General features: G+C 37.6%; 1 pseudogene; it reads left to right on the top strand.

Annotated features, from left to right (window-relative positions):
• The window catches only part of LOC133530429 (facilitated trehalose transporter Tret1-like), a 35,350-nt pseudogene extending 21,449 nt beyond the window's left edge, over positions 1–13,901 (top strand).
• The last annotated feature ends 4,249 nt before the right edge of the window (positions 13,902–18,150 follow it).

The raw sequence follows: 18,150 nt of genomic DNA on the forward strand, positions 1-18,150 counted from the left end.
CTTACTGTGGGACTTAGTCAATTTGTGTAATAATGTCCTATAATATTTATTTATTATATCACGATTGTATAATAGTTATTTACGATACATTAGTGGCGATAAATTGAAACACGACCGAAGGGAGTCTTTTAAATCGACAAGAGTTGCGAATTACCTATTCGCACATGTGTCGTACAACGTTTTACAGTACATATGACCCTTTAAATTTTCGACATACTTAGTTACATAATGTGCTAATTTACACACTAGTGCGTAACACTATAGTAGCGCCGTATGTACTGTAATAGTACATTACGATACTAGTGCGAAAATAGGAAATTCGAAACGAGTGGCGATAAATTAAAACACGACCGAAGGGAGTGTTTTAAATCGGCACGAGTTGCGAATTACCTATTTGCACATGTATCGTACAACGTTTTACAGTACATATGGGCCTTTAAATGTTCGACACAGTAACGTAATACGCTAATTTTCGCACTAGTGCGGTAAAGTAGCACCATATGTACTGTACATAGTTATTTGTGCAACAAGACAGGAAAGTTGGTTTTTCTTGCGAGTGTTGATTTTGAGTAAGCGAAAGATTCTATAATTGCATCACGAAGCGAGTGATTCTAAGTTAGAATCTTGAGCGTAGCGAGGGAGTTAAAAACACGAGATGTAAAATAACTGCTCTCGTGTGACACGCAACTTTTCACCTCAGTAGTGAGTTCATTATTAAAGGTTAATAAAATTAAACATCAAGTAAAGTTAACCACATTTATTTACATTCATGAATGAAAGGCATCATCATTATGACGAAAGCTTGTCTCACTCACTGAAGTGAGGAAAGTCGCATTTAAATTTCGGTGACAATATTTTTACGAAAGGGTGTAGCATCGGCGGTCGATACTGGAGCTGGGATTTTACGCGGTAGGCCGTACGGCGGTGCACGGTGTGGCGTTATTGTGGCGGAAATGTTTATTTACATCGGTTTCGATTGTGCATTGTAAAAGTGCGCGACTCGCTGCTGTAAAGATAGTGTTATCGGATCGTTCGCTCTTGGTGTTCTCTGTGTACATGCCCGTCGATTCTGCGGAGACTCTTACCGAATTTACGGAATGCCTAGGGGAAATGGCGGCAATAGTGGAGGAGTGCCAGGTAGACTGCGTCTTCATATTAGGGGATTTCAACGCTCACCCGGGCAGACGATTCGGTAAGGAGTTGTTAGACTGTTGTGCGGATGTTAGATGGCAATGTGCGGACATAGACATTCTAGGAGTGGCCTCGGATACATACACCTATGTTAGTGATATTAATGGTACTAAAAGCTGGCTGGATCACTGTGTAGTATCTGAAGCGGCACGGAAACTAATACGGAGTATAAAAATACATTATGACGTGTACTGGTCGGACCATCATCCGTTAGAATTAGTTTGTAATTTAAATTTAATTAGAAATAATAATATTACAAGTAAAGCCTAGGAAAAATTGCCCCAGCGATTTTGGGCCGAAACTGTAATCAAACGATTCCTTTTGGGGAGGTTATACTCTGCACAAAGTTTCATCCCTCTGTTACCCCCTGGGGGTGAAAAACACCCGACTAACCCCAAAACTGTTTTAATTATTTTTTCCTAAACTATGAAAGTGACGAATTTCAAATTGTGTACAAATATTAATAAGATCTATGATTGATCTATGTGCTAAAAAAATATTAACCCCCTAACCATTTAAACTCTTGTAAAAAAAAAACAAAAATAAAAAAAGAATCAACCTGTATATCAAGTTTGGCTCATGGTACCACACCATTTTTTTTTTCAAAAATGAACCAGTTTATATTCTACATGATACAAAAGTTTCATGGACCTACTCCAGAAGGAACATTGCGAAATTAATATGTATTGGCTCTTTGGTGCGTACTATTCATTGAACTCCCACTAAGAGCCTTGCATTATTAATAAACAATGGCTTGCGATCGGACCGCTGGCGCTGCTCGTGCCCGATTTGAAAAAGGTGGGGATAAAGAAGTATGAATCAAACTCATTTGTATTTATAAAAACATTTTTAGGGTTCCGTAGTCAACTAGGAACCCTTATAGTTTCGCCATGTCCGTCTGCCTGTCTGTCTGTCTGTCCGAGGCTTTGCTCCGTGGTCGTTAGTGCTAGAAAGCTGAAATTTGGCATGGATATGTAAATCAATAAAGCCGACAAAGTCGTACAATAAAATATAATTTTTTTTTTGAGGGTACCTCCCCTTCACGTAAAGTGGGGGTGAATTTTTGTTTTTTGCTTCAATCCTACAGTGTGGAGTATCGTTGGAAAGGTATTTCAAAACTAATAGGGGTCTTCAACAAACATTTTTTGATAAAGTGAATATATTCGGAGATAATCGCTCCGAAAGAAAAAAAAATGTGTCCCCCCCCTCTAACTTTTGAACCATAGGTCCAAAAAAAATGAAAAAAAATCGTGGAAGTAGAGCTTAAGAAAGACATTAAATGAAAACTATAGCGGACATGATCAGTTTAGCTGTTTTTGAGTTATCGCAAAAAGTTTCCCCTTCATAGTAAAAAGACATACTTTAATTAGGTACTGATTATGCAAATTTGCCTATTTGTTTAACTCGCGTGAAAGGTACCGTTTCATCCCTTGGTTAACAATTTACTATACTTAAAGCTCCAGTTTAGCTTATTGTGACGGAAGAATAACTACGGAACCCTACACTGAGCGTGGCCCGACATGCTCTTGGCCGGTTTTTTAAAATTATCTTGGTTTCGGGTCCGAGACGTTGCGTATTAAGCATGATACGAGTATAATGATTAGTAGCTACGAAATAGTACGTTTATTTTAATTTCGCAATGTTCCTTCTGGAGTAGGTCCATGAAACTTTTATATAATATAGAATATAAATTGGTACATTTAAAAAAAAAAAATGGTGTGTGTACCGTGAGCCAAACTTGAGATACAGGATGATTCTTTTTGATTTTTGTTTTTTTTACAAGAATTTAAATGGTTAGGGGGTTAATATTTTTTTAGCACATAGCTTTTAGTCTTATTAATATTTGTACGAAATTTGAAATTCGTCACTTTCATAGTTTAGGAAAAAATAATTAAAACAGTTTTGGGGTTAATCGGGTGTTTTTCACCCCCAGGGGGTAACAGAGGGATGAAACTTTGTGCAGAGTATAACCTCCCCAAAAGGCATCGTTTGATTACAGTTTCGGCCCAAAATCGCTGGGGGCAATTTTTCCTAGGCTATCCTGCTACACCCTTTTATGTATATAAATAATACGTATGCCCCTTTGTTTGATTTTTTAAGATTTTTCAAATATTATAAGTGTTTTTGATAATTGTATGGAATTTGTATTTTGTTCCTCATCATTTGGCCTTTAACATCAATTAAATGATGGTTTGAACAGCGCCCATAACATTAAGGCACTTACGTAAATGACTAGTAAGTCCAATTCGAGAGCGGCAGCCGCGACCGCATAGCGGGCAGGAGAATGTCATGCCCGGTGACGAAGGTGGGAAAAGAGTGCGCTGGTGTCTCAGTTCTCGCCTAGTGTGAAGGAGTTTAAGCCATGCTTCATCGTGTGCAACTACTCCATCTCCCAGGGTCTTCCTCCAGTGCTCGCGGTCTTCAGCCTCCCTTTCCCAGTTGGTGGGATCGATCCGGAAGGACAACATATCTCGCTTTGCGCTATCCTTTAAACGAAGCATTGGTCGCCCAACCGGTCGTTTCGCGTGCGCTACTTCGCTTAGGATAGTCTTATGGCTCCTCTACATGATGGCCCAGCGTAGGCCAGTCCTAGGGACGCATTATGCGTTAGAGGAAGCAAGTGATATTGCTATCTCATTTCACCGCATAGCTGCGTCCCTTGGACTGGCCTACGCTGGGCCATCGTGTAGAGGAGCCCTTACGTGGCAAACGAGAGGGCTCCATCCTGTGCACGTGCCCCAACCACCGTAAGCGTCTCTGTTTCAAGACTGCTGTGATACTGGGTAAACGTGCGATGCTAAGTACCTTCTCATTTTGCTCCTATCTTATACCTAATAATAATAAATCGAAAAGAGGAAAACAAAGGGGCATAGCTATGGTTAATATACATGAAATTGTTTAAAAATATTATTCATATGTCAATATTGAGGGAGGAAAATGGAGGAAGTGGTCGTCCACTATCCTCTAAAATATTTTGAATGTTTCAACCATAAACCTAGGTAGCAAGTTAGCAACTTCTGCTAACAATCTCTGCACTACAATGTAGAATTTAAAATTGGGGGTAAAGTGTCTTTCTGATCGGTCACAAAAGGGAGCATTATTTATGAAGTATAGAAATAAAAAATATTTCTTTTTTAATTTTTTTATTTTACTACCTTCAAAGTACAATAATTTACTACCTTGCTTAAATAAACATAACAAACTATTATTTTATACCAATTATTGGGTTTTTGGTTCAGATAAAAAGCAGTCCAAACACATCTAACCCAGTAAATAAATATATAAAATCCAATCATAAATAATAACAAATGTGTTGGTTAACAGTAAATATTAGTATGGACTACACAATGTACTAAATCATAATCATAATCATTCTTTATTGCAACCATGGTACAGTATAGATGTTATACATGATATACAATGTCTCACATGGACCCTGCAAGGGCACAGCATATAATATCTTATTATTCATAATCATAACTCATAACATATTATATTATTATTAACAATGAAGCAATTCTTATATTACACATGAGATCACTAATAAATGTCAAAATAAATTATCAAAGAATGAGTCATCAAAGAAAAAAAATAAACAGAAAACTCATCTAAGATAAGTAAATTTTCTCGCACTTATTTAATGGATAAGACCTGTAGGGCTAAGATGGTCGACTCTTTATCATTTGTCACCATGTCTGTCACGTTCTAACAAATATGTAAGCGCGAAAGTGACAGGCATAGTGACAAGTGATAAAAATGGAGCCATGATGCCACCGCTGATAAGACTAATGATTGTAGTTTAACTTTCTCTGTAGGGCTAAGGTCAACTCTTTATCATTTGTCACCACGCCTGTCACATTCTAACAAGTATGTATGTAAGTGCGAAAGTGATGGGCATAGTGACAAGTGATAAAAATAGAACCATAGTGGCACCGCTGATTTGTTCTTATTTTACTACAGGTTTTTATACTAAGTCAGTGGCAAACAAGCATACGGCCCGCCTGATGATAAGCAGTCTCCGTAGCCTATGTACGCCTGAAACTCCAGAGGAGTAGGAGAAGGAGGTAACTACAGAAACAAATTTGAAATGTTTAATTATCAGTATTAACATACTAGAAACTTAATTATGAAGTAGCTGTATTGTTAGAATGTTTTTTGAAGAACTATTAATTTCATACCTTTTTGTTTTAAAAATGTTTTTTCAGTTCTGGAGCCGTTTACTGAAACGGCTTTCAAAGGAAAAAATAACTCACTGTATATTTATGTGTTATATATTTTTGTGAATATTGAACATTAAAATATTTTACTGGTAACAAACTGAGAATAATCATTCCCACTAGGACCCACCAAAGTTAATGGTACTACAGATCATTATTAGAAGAAAGATGAGAAAACCCATTCTTTAGCTAGTCTATCTATAACTTAGAATATTGACCCGTTTGGGCCGCTCATCTGATTTGGAGTTTATTCAGTAAAATATTATTTTGCCTAATATTTAACATTATAACTTACTATATTGATCACTTTCGTATATACTATAAGGGTATTGAGTTATTATGAAACAATTTGTAACTCATAAGCAGACAAGTTAGTGTACAATATTATGTATGTACCTACAACTAATCAGATAGTGGAAAGAAGCAATTTTGTGTCATACAAGGCAACATTGTTTTTAGTTGTTACTAACTGATGGGTAAGTGCCTATATTTAAATGGGTCATCACAAGACAGTGTACGGATTTTCTGAATTAAAATAATTTTAGATAGTCTTACATATAGCAAACCTGTAATTGAGGTAACACAAACAAAAGAGGCACTATCACTTTATCTTAAATCACCACAAATAAAATTATTATCTTGACAGTCCACGTGTACCTAAATGAGTAACTAGCTGGAACCAGCGGCGCGAACAACCACGACGTCAACACTTCCAAAGTTTGTCGTGACACTCTTGCGACCCCAGGCTGCCTTCCTCTAGGATTCTAAGTCTGCTAGTCCATTGATACTTAGCACGAACGAATCATCTTTTAGCTTGAACAGGGGATGAATCTGCTTCGGAGAACCTTTGTTTCGTGAGGGCACGATATATAGATTTATGTTTTCCATTTACCTAGTTAATGACGATTTCGCCAGGAAACTGTTCTCATAGGGGATAAAGTTGTCCCGTAGTTGCTTTTAGTAAAGTGATCGCTGGTTTTTATTAACAAATAGCCACAATGGATGGAGTGCCGGGTGTTGACTGTTGACTAAAGAATGGTTTCAAGACTAATTCTTCATTAGCTGCACACTTCCACGTTAGTTTACTGCAGTATAAGCTAACAGTTTAAATATTATCATCGAGCAAAATAACAAAAACAAACATTCTTGACCCGACTTCGCCATTTTTAAGACATGTTTTCATAATTTGACGTATCAAATTATCTGTCAAAATTGACAAGTATGCTCCACGACCAATCACGTTTATGAGCTTTCGAGAAGTCACTTAGATCTTGCTTAGATCTCTAAACCATCTCTTATTGATGTCTTATTGAAATAAGACCGGAATCAAAGTTAACGTCAATTTTGACATATCGTTTAGTTATCGATCTTTTCAATCTCTTTCCAAGAACTAACGCATCTCTAAATCATTGTTCGAATCGGGCCCATACATTAGAATAAATATCCACGAGGATCTTATCACTAGACAATCATTTGTTTGACGTAATAATCCTCCAGGGCATTGAACAAGTAAATTTACTTACAGAATATTATCTGATAGCGACGATACTATTTATACTTCTTAATTACGCGTTCAAGTTACATCACATTTACTTAAATTCGATATCACGTTGTAAAGATTCGTACGGTATGTTTATTTTTGTTAATCATATCTAAATAGGAAATAATCATACATGCTCAAATTAAGATGAACAATTATTATTTCGTTGATAGTGACGAAAAACTTACGATGACTGACTGACCCGTTTCGTTTTCCTCATCACAATTTTCAAATGTAATTTTATTTCAAGCGCTATTTAGACGACCAGTTCGTATGAGTAGGTAACGCATTTAACAGAAGCCGGAGTGATACAAATTGGCAACAGGGGCAGATAGATGAAACAGTAGAACTAGTTATGAGTATGAGTGGGATACCATAATGCAGTGGTGATCTAGTACAAGTCTTTAATACGGATGATAAAGGCAAAACTAAAAAAATGCATTTAAGCACACGTATGTAGCCTGTCGCAACTCGCAACCCGTGCCACATGTAGACGGATCATTATAATGTACCAGTATAATGTATACTATGAAGTAAGGGCGCCGGGTGCACTGCATTTTTTATAATTACTTTTCATATATTATAGTTTGATATATCGTTATTTTGAATACGTAATAAATGGCATACTACCCTAATACCTAATTGACGGCAAACATAATGTTATTATTGGTATAATGGTCATAAGGTATATTTAAAATTCGTGTAATATACTTTGCCATAATTATTAATACTCTAAAGCATATCATTTGTTCTTACAAGTGATATCACATAATTATTTGTGTGGCATAATGAGTGCATGAAATAAATGGGTTAGGTAGGTTGGAACTGAGACTCTGCACAAACGAATAACTGGGTCAAAATTCTTTTCGTTGTCTTGTTTTTTTTCCCAAAAAAGGTGACGGAATGCAGCTTTTTCTATGAGATGCAATTTAGTTTTTATAATTTTTCATGTAAAATATAATCTATATCTAGAAAGACATACAAACAAGACTCAACTTTTTTATTTATCTGATAGAAGACAGATACAAGCGTGACAGAGTATTCAGAAACAAGAGAACTAAATGAATTTGGACTCAACTACCTAGCAAAAGGAGGGTTAGGTTAGGTTAGAACTTCGACCCCGTAGAATAAAAAAAAACATCGCAAAAATGTGGTATAGGTTAGGTTTGAACTGCGGCCCCCGCATAATCAAAAACCTTGAAAGAATAGGTTAGGTTGGGTTAGGTGGGATGATAATCTGTACTTAGTTATACGGCCTGTGTACTACTTGTTATAAAAAATATGTAAACTTGACGTTATTATTAATTAAATATGACAAAATATGTTATACAATAAATGTATTTATACTTGATAAAAATATATAAAATATTACGTTATTTAAAAATATAATATAACAAAAGTCATTATAAAAGATGTCTATATACTACTTAAAAATTATATTACAATGGGCATTATATCAGTGACAGTTTAGATGAAATCATAATAAAACAAAAGAAACGTATAATAAAAATTACATTATAGCATCTTATTTAATATCAAATAGCATTATAACAAATGTATGATAGTTTTTTTTATATTTATATTAAGCAACCCACTTTGCTCGCACCAACTGAGTTGCTAAAAGCCGCCACTTAGAAGCTAGATCACTTTCTTGTAAACCCTTCAAAATCACATACATTTGGAAGCTAGGAAACTCACTTACCTAGATAATTTCTGGATAGGTGTAACAAGGAATTAATAAAAGAATTACGTGTGCCGTAGTAGATGAGCATTTGTAATATTTTGTTAGTTATATAGAACATGTTCGTATTCCTGTAAACGCTGTCAATAGAATTGTTTTTGAAATGACATGTATGTGATGACTGTCTCAATATATTTTGCTCGATCGGCCAGTAAATCAGGCTTCTGGTAATCAGTCCTTTTTTTTCGCTATGAAGGTTTCTGCTAAACAAAATTAAGAGTGGCAAGACCTGAAACTTGCAAAACTTACCTCTTCTTAGACGCTTTTCCTTCATTTTAGAGCCCGATTTAACCAACACACTTTTGAAAGACAAACCGGAACCGACCTCCTCAAAAACCTGAATCGGCATGGCAATTCTTACGTAAGTACCTTCATTCATGTAACAATTGAATTTTACGCATTCAAATTACACATTATCGTAGTTTTAATTCCTTATCACACTAAACTATCTGGCATTTGCGTTATCTTCCATTGCATTTATTCTCAATCCTCGTAGAGACCCCCCCCCCCCCCCCCCCCCCAATGAGTACTTTAATCATTTTACTTCTTACGCCTAATAGTATTTTAATTTATGCATTTCTCTGCCTAAAGTGATACTACCAGGCGAGTGTTGTTCCTGGGGACCGAAGTCCATTAAGAGTCGGTCAGGAGTTGTATATTAATTGTAATAATTGACAATCGGAACTCCGTAAGCGCGATGTAGAACGTGCTAACGCCATCTGTTACAATCTTGTAGCACGACGTTGCCAGACCTTGCCAGTGACAGAGGAGACGTCACAAGATATTTTTTGTTATGATAACCCTAAACCGGACGAGCGTGTATGAGGAATTGTCATGAAAGTGAAGGAAGCGCAAGAGGTATGTCAGGATCGTAGCAAGTGGAAATCCGTGGTCTCTGCCTACCCCTTCGGGAAATAGGCGTGATTATATGTATATGTATGTATGTATGTATGATATGACATTCGCATATACGTTATTGACCAATTTCAGGAAGAATCCGAGTCATCGAAGCGTGCCTTAGCCACTGTGTTAATCGTGATGGCAATCACCATCCTGATGGGGTCCATAGTGATCCAGGTGTACGCGGAGGAAATGTTCAAGATGGCGGTGCCATCGATGCCGCCTAACCTGTGCGCCATCGTGCTGGCTGTCATTTTCGTCTGCGCTTGTTTCTTATGCGGCGCCGTTGTTGATAAACTAGGACGAAAGGTATTGTTTCTAATGTCAGGAACAAAATTCTTGAAAAAACCCCTTGGATGTTATTTAGGTGTTTTGGAGAAGTAGTTCGGCCTGACTGCTTGTTGTAATAGGTTTATAGGATATCAAAAACATAAATATGAAATGAGAGCCAAGTTCAGTATTAAGAATACAAGAATCTATATGATGTGAATAAAGTTCAGGATTCGACTTGGCTAGTTTTTACGTACAGGCTATATTATGTTTGTCTGTGTAACTTTTCTACAAGTCAAGTCAAAATATTCTTTATTCAAATAGGCCTAGCAAGAAGCACTTTTAAATCGTCAAATTTTACAAATATCATCTTAATCTAAATATCAGAGCAATTTATTGATGCAGTTATTATTGTTCTAAAAAAAACATTGAACTATTATAGATATGGTGTAATGGTACAATTTAGTGTGTTGGTATAAAAACTAGTCAAGACAAATCCTGAACTTTAATTACGTCCTAAGTGAACACTCATATATAGATCTCAATTATTTTGCCGGCGAAGTCAACAACGACTCGTATTCTTAATACTGAACTTGGCTCTCATTTCATATTTATGTTTTTACAAGCTTTTATTTACTTTCACCTGACCGTTGTCTGTTTGTAATCAAATCTTGCAAATTAAATTTGACACCACTTCCCCGGTTTCCGATGAAGCTGAAAATTGGCATACAATATTATGGTACCATCGAGATGATCTGATGATGGAGACAGGAGGTGGCCATAGGAACGCTGTGATAAAACAACGTAACCTAATTAACGATTATTAATTAATATTAGTTACTTGTAGAAAGAAAAGTACAGTCAGCAATAAAAGCTTGTACCAAAAATGAAATTTTTGCCAAAAACTTATTGATAATATCTTATTACTTTTGTACAGAAATTATTAGTATTCATCATAGTTTGATTTCGAAACTAAAATTTATCTTTGCTATTACAAAATTCGATAGGCGCTTAGTGTGTAAATGAAAACTGTTTTTTGGAAAATATAACAAATCGTAAAAAATCACTGTTTCTTTATCTTAGGTGCGTAACGTAACCAACACAATTTCCCAACTGGATGCCAAATTTCAACTTACTATGTCATCTGGAAGTGGGTTAGGTTTTTTGATATTAAGGCAGTAGGTCAGTCAGTCGGTGAGAAAAATCCGATTTTTAGATGTAACTATGTTATAACTTTATATCATTATAACCAGTAGAGCTATATTCATAAAATTTTGGGTTCTAGTTAACCTTAAGGGTCTTAATAAATGAACCAAATTACATATCTTTATGTTTATTAGATTTTGAGTTACGTAGGAATCAAAAGTGGCTCCAAAGGGTTTTGTGTAATATAACACACGGCCGCTACGTCGCCAATTCTCTTCCTTTGAACTTGGCTCGAAACGCTACCGCGTGTCTAGATAACGCTCGTACTGTGTGAATTGTGACCATGATTAATGATCCTTTATTCTTCGATTGATCAACTCGTACTACTACTAGTTGATCAATCGAACTACTACTACTACCACTACTACTACTTTTTTTTTACTTACTATGTTCAACAAACTATCATTCAAGTTGCTATGCTCTCGATTCTCCATTTCTGTTGATTCAAGTTTAATGAAAAACTAGCTTCATATTAATCGTGTATCTGTATATTTTACAAGGTTTTATTTAGTTTCACCTGACCCGTTGTCATTCGGTCTGTAATCAAATCTTGCAAGTTAAATTTGATCCACTTCCCGGTTTCCGATTGAGCTGAAAATTTGCATACATATGTAAGTCGGGAGACAATGCAATATTAGGGTACCATCGAGCTGATCTGATGATTGGAGACAAGAGGTGGACATAGGAACTCTGTGATTAAAACAAAGCAACCTAATTGTGTTTGGGGTTTTTAAAATTAGACTCGATGATTATTAGTTGCCTGTGGAAAGAAAAGTACAGTCCAGCGATTAAAGCCAAAAAATGAAAATTTTGCCAAAAGTTATTTTGCATCTAGTAGCATTAATTGTTTACCAGATGCTTCTAACAAGCACACTCAGCAGCTTCCGGAGCGTTCACACTACTACTGGGGGACACAGCTAGAGTGGCGGCTGGGCGCCACACTGGGTCACAGCTCTCCTCATCTACCTATACTGCTTCATCTACACTCTCGCGCCGCCTGTGTCCCCTTCATACTCACCGCTGAAGTGTTCCTACCGGAGGTTAGTATCTAGAGAGTTTACGCTGCTGGCGGCGCTGCTGGAAACCGCACTGGTCACAGTTTTCCTCATCTACCTCTACAGCTTCATCCACACCCTCGGGGTTGCCTGCGTGACCTTCAGACTCACTGTGATGTGTTTCTATTGGAGGTAAGTATCTAAATTGTTCACACTGTTGCTGGCAGCACCTGCTTGTGTGGCACTGGGCCACACCACAACTCTTCGCATCTACCTTTACTGCTTATCTACACCCTCGGAGCTGCCTGGGTGCCTTTCATACTCACCACTGAAGTGTTCCTACTTGAGGTTCTAGAATGTTCCTGCTGCTGCTGGGGGTTCTACTGGGCGCCGCACTGGGTCACAGCTCTCCTTATCTACTTTTACAGCTTTGTCCACATCCTCGAAGTCACCTGCATGCTACCTTCATTGTCACCGCTGAAATAGTTCTTCCGGACGTTAGTATGGTCCAGTATAAACACTAGTGGCTCTGTGAGCTGTAATGAAGAACATCATTAATGAAAAAACATCCGGACAAACGAAATCATTTTTGCTCAAGCTGAAACGGCTTGACTCGTTCAAAAAAATTAACGAATCACATGTATAGTATACCACGTCAGTTCTACTCAACACTGCAATCATTTATGGGGTATTTAATTAGGTACCACTTTCCATATGCTTCCGCTGGCTTTGGTCTTGACCAGTTTGAGTAGCCTTTTTTAGGGTTCCGTAGTCAACTAGGAACCCTTATAGTTTCGCCATGTCCGTCTGTCTGTCTGTCTGTCCGAGGCTTTGCTTCGTGGTCGTTAGTGCTAGAAAGCTGAAATTTGGCATGGATATATGAATCAATAAAACGGACAAAGTCGTACAATAAAATCTAAAAAAATATTTTTTTTTAGGGTACCTCCCCTACACGTAAAGTGGGGGTGAAATTTTTTTTTCGCTTCAACCCTAGAGTGTGGGGTATCGTTGGAAAGGTCTTTCAAAACTAATAAGGGTTTTCAAGAATTTTTTTTTGATAAAGTGAATATATTCGGAGATAATCGCTCCGAAAGAAAAAAAAAATTGTGTCCTGAAAGAGGGGGGCCTCTAACTTCTGAACCATAGGTCCAAAAAATATGAAAAAAACTCGTGGAAGTAGAGCTTAAGAAAGACATTAAATGAAAACTATAGCGGACATGATCAGTTTAGCTGTTTTTGAGTTATCGCAAAAAGTTTTCCCTTCATAGTAAAAAGACGTACTTTAATTACTGGTACTGATTATGCAAATTTGCCATTTGTTTAACTCGGGTGAAAGGTACCATTTCATCCCTTGGTTAACAATTTACTATACTTTAAGCTCCAATTTAGCTTATTGTGACGGAATAGTAACTACGGAACCCTACACTGAGCGTAGCCCGACATGCTCTTGGCCAGTTTTTATTTGTTCTTTGTTTCACGAAGCGGCGCGAAGTAAATTTAGGCAATGCATGTTTCCCTTTCCCGAGCATCTTCCATTTTGCATTGATCACTTGGAGCATTGATCAGGATTTCCTATTTACCTTCCAGGTCCGTGGCCTCTGCAACACCTTCAGCATGGCCTGCATGTGGATCTTCAACTTCATCACTCTCATGATCTTCAACCCACTAGTAGAGGTCTTGAGTCTGGGCATCGTGTTCTGCGGATTCTCGGTCACCTGCTTCCTTGGAGCGCTCTACAGTCACTACTGCTTGCCCGAAACAAAGGGACTACCGGCCGATGAGATTCAACTGCTGTTCCTTAAAAAGAAAACGAAGAACAATAAAGTTTAGTTTAATGATTAGATTAGATTTATTTATTTCACAACGTATGATTACCTACAGTACAAATTACATTAATGTCAATTTATGAGAATCTATATTGTGAATGAAACTGTCTTTTAATCTTAAGTGTTCCGACAATGTCTATTTTTGTTATAACCGCAAACTTAAACTAAATGTAGGTTTTAGTGATATGAAGTGATTCTGATTTTTTAGGGTTCCGTAGTCTAGGAACCCTTACCTCTAGTCTCGCCATATCCGTCTGTCTGTCCGTCCGCGGTTTTGCTCCATGATCGTTGTCCTATAAAGCTGTAATTTGGCATGGATACATAAATCGATCCTGGCGACAAAATGGTAAAATCAAAAGTTACATTTTTAGGGTTCCGTAGCCAAATGGCAAAAAAGCGGAACCCTTATAGATTCGTCATGGCCGTCTGTCTGTCCGATTATGTCACAGCCAATTTTTTCCGAAACTATAAGAGCTATACAGTTCAAACTTGGTAAGTAGATGTATTCTATGAATCGCATTAAGATTTTCACACAAAAAAAGAAAAAAAAAAAACAATAAATTTTGGGGGTTCCCCATACTTAGAACTGAAACTCAAAAAATATTTTTCAGCAAACCCATACGTGTGGGTATCTCTGGATAGGTCTTCAAAAATGATATTTAGGTTTCTAATATAATTTCCCCCCCCCCCCCCCTCGTAACTTCTAAAATAAGAGAATGATAAACCTAAAAAAATATATGATGTACATTAGCATGCAAAAATTGGTTTGAACGAGATCTAGTAGGTAAAGTAGTTTTTTTTTAATACGTCATAAATGGTACACGGAACCCTTCATGGGCGAGTCCGACTCGCACTTGGCCGCTTTTTTATGGTACCTCCTCCACAATTTTTTTTTTCATCTTTTTTTCGTTTTAATCCTATTGTGGGTGGTTGTTTAAAACGAAAAGAGGTCTCCAACGACCATTTTCCAGTGTCCAATAAATATGAAAAAAACTCGTTCAATTAAAACTATAGCGAACATCGGCCTTTTTTAAGTTATCGCAAAAAGTCTTCCCTTCTTAGTAAAAAGACGTACAAAGCGCTGCAAAGGTACTCCCTTTTGCTTTATACATCATGCGAGATATATTATGTAATCTATATATCCATGCAAAATTGCAGCTTTCTAGTACTAACGATCACATAGCAAAGCCGTGGACGGCTAGACGGACATAACAAACTATAAGGGTTCCTAGTTGTCTACTGAAAAAAATATTTATCCCAATCTGTCCAACCTTCTTCAATCAATATTTGGCTCATATAATTTATTTGTCACAATCGTCACAATATTTATCATCAAAGAGCATATAATCACTACGTTCTATTTATCATTTGACATTCATCTTGTGACTAGCCATATGCCTATTTCGTAATATTGGCCTTGGTTTTATATTAAAACACATAGAACATAATGAAAAACTACAGTACTCTTCGTTTGCATCTGTCAGTCATGATTTCACTCCGTATTCTAACAATTACAACATGAAGGACACGTTTCCGTATTTTACCACTTGTGATTTCGATTAAATACATAACACTCAGTGAATTTTCATTTTTTTATTTATTTTAGAATGCTGCGAAGAATGATAATAATCAATTGAAGTTAACCTAGAATAAATGCATAATTATTGGTGTAATAAAGAACATTGAGTTACTAACTTAATAATAAACGTAAAATATTACAATACAGACGTTATTTTCAGAAAACAAAACTATAATACCTGAAGTTAAATAATAATGTTGGCATATTCATGCTTGATAGGTTTTGAAACGTTTCAATTTATCATTTTTTTGGTCTACTTAAACTGACTACTAAGCGAATACTGTCGTTGTGTGCGTAAAAGTCGCTATTATGTCGCCGTTGTGTCGCTATTATGTCGCCGTTGTGTCGCTATTATGTCGCGGTTATGTCGCCGTTATGTCGCCGTTATGTCGCCGTTATGTCGCTACTATGTCGCCGTTATGTCGCTATATAGTCGCCGTTATGTCGCCGTTATGTCGCCGTTATGTCGCCTTTATGTCGCTTCTATGTCGCCGTTATGTCGCCGTTATGTCGCTATTATGTCGCCGTTATGTCGCTATTATGTCGCCGTTATGTCGCCGTTGTGTCGCTACTATGTCGCCGTTATGTCGCTACTATGTCGCCGTTATGTCGCTATTATGTCGCCGTTATGTCGCTACTATGTCGCCGTTATGTCGCCATTATGTCGCTACTATGTCGCCGTTATGTCGCCATTATGTCGCCGTTATGTCGCCATTATGTCGCTACTATGTCGCCGTTATGTCGCTACTATGTCGCCGTTATGTCGCTACTATGTCGCCGTTATGTCGCTACTATGTCGCCGTTATGTCGCTATTATGTCGCCGTTATGTCGCCATTATGTCGCTACTATGTCGCCGTTATGTCGCGTTATGTCGCCGTTATGTCGCGACTATGTCGCCGTTATGTCGCTACTATGTCGCCGTTATGTCGCTACTATGTCGCCGTTATGTCGCTATTATGTCGCCTTATGTCGCCGTTATGTCGCTACTATGTCGCCGTTATGTCGCTACTATGTCGCCGTTATGTCGCTACTATGTCGCCGTTATGTCGCTACTATGTCGCCGTTATGTCGCTAGTATGTCGCCGTTATGTCGCGTTATGTCGCCGTTATGTCGCTATTATGTCGCCGTTATGTCGCTATTATGTCGCCGATATGTCGCTATTATGTCGCTAGTCGCCAATATGTCGCTGTTATGTCGCTATTATGTCGCTAGTCGCCGTTATGTCGCCGTTATGTCGCTGTTATGTCGCTACTAAGGTATATAAAAGGGCCGTAAAGTACGGAGGATGGGCATTCATTCTTTAACCATCGGACTGGCGGTATCTCTGGCTTTGAGTAAGTAAAGTTTCTCTACTATTCCTTCTATTTGTTTGTGTTTGCTGGGAATTATCCTGGTAAATTTAAACTTGTAAATTGTGTCTATGTTTGGCATTGCGGGACAATGTTGTCGTAATGCTAAGCTTAGGCTATGGTGGAGATTCTTTACTTCCTTATCTGTGTTACTATATTGTGAGTTTTTGTTAGTAAAATCTAATTTTGTTATTTTATGTACCTTTCTATGAGGTTAGTTTGTTATTTTATAAAGCCAGATCACTGTTTGGACTAACAGTTTGTCCATCTAATCAGCTGCTCCCTAACGGTGTCAAACTGCAGCTGTTTAGAAGTCTTTTGCTCCAAGTTGAGAGGACTTGGCGTCTCTTCTTTACCAACATAAGAGGCGAGCATACTCTCTTAGTCTCAAGGTCCAGCTGTTAGATGAATGTGAGGGCATCACGTGCGTGCCATTGAGAGTAATCTCGGCTCACTGAAGTCTGCAGTAATTGAGGCTAGGTCTCGTATTAAATATATTTATATATTTCGGTGCTCTGGCTCATGCTAGTGCTGGTCACGGGAGAGCTTCTGTCATGATTGGTAACAAACACAGATAAAGTTTTAGTCATGGCGGGGTATCCCATGTGACTGGTACGGGTGTGTGTGCTAGTGTGCTGATTACCTATAGACATGCTAGGGCGGTCTATTCTCATCCACCGTGCCCACGTGGCGATGAGGAGGGGGCCAATCACACAGACACTAGGGTTTGCTATACCTCGGTTTTGTCGGCCGAATGCTTACAGCTTAGACTTAGGGATACACTTGTGTATGTTCCAAATCACTAGATCAATGGTAAGTACGATCTGTGTTCTGGACATACTAGATTAGGGTCTAAGGGTAGGAATAGGGTAGAGTCACACACACTGTTATAGGGTCTCTCTTAGGTTTGATCTAGAAATTTGATTGGTTGGTGTATATATATATCTTTCAAAAGGTTCTAACGACGTGAAGCTATGGTTTTATAACGTGTACTAATGATAATATTAGTGAAATACTGGTAATGGGTTATAATTACCTAAATCTTCCAGACTGTTACTCTGAGTGGAAAGTTGAGGGTTATCTGTAACATCTTATATCTATTTATTTTCATTTCTGGGTTTTTGGTGTAGAGACGAAGTACTGAGTATTACGATCAGGTCCTAAGGTATTTATATATTCAATCCTTAAATATCAAGTTGGGTTTAGGAACACAGACTATTCTGGGATTAAAGAATGGTTTGTTTTAGAGACCCTTTGGCAGGCGAGCGCAGTCCATTGGAATCTTTGAGTGGAATAATACTCACCTTGATAGTTCGATCTCATAAAGTACAGTA

This window comes from Cydia pomonella, chromosome 22, assembly GCF_033807575.1.
Source record: "Cydia pomonella isolate Wapato2018A chromosome 22, ilCydPomo1, whole genome shotgun sequence".
NCBI classification, from domain to species: Eukaryota; Metazoa; Arthropoda; class Insecta; order Lepidoptera; family Tortricidae; genus Cydia; species Cydia pomonella.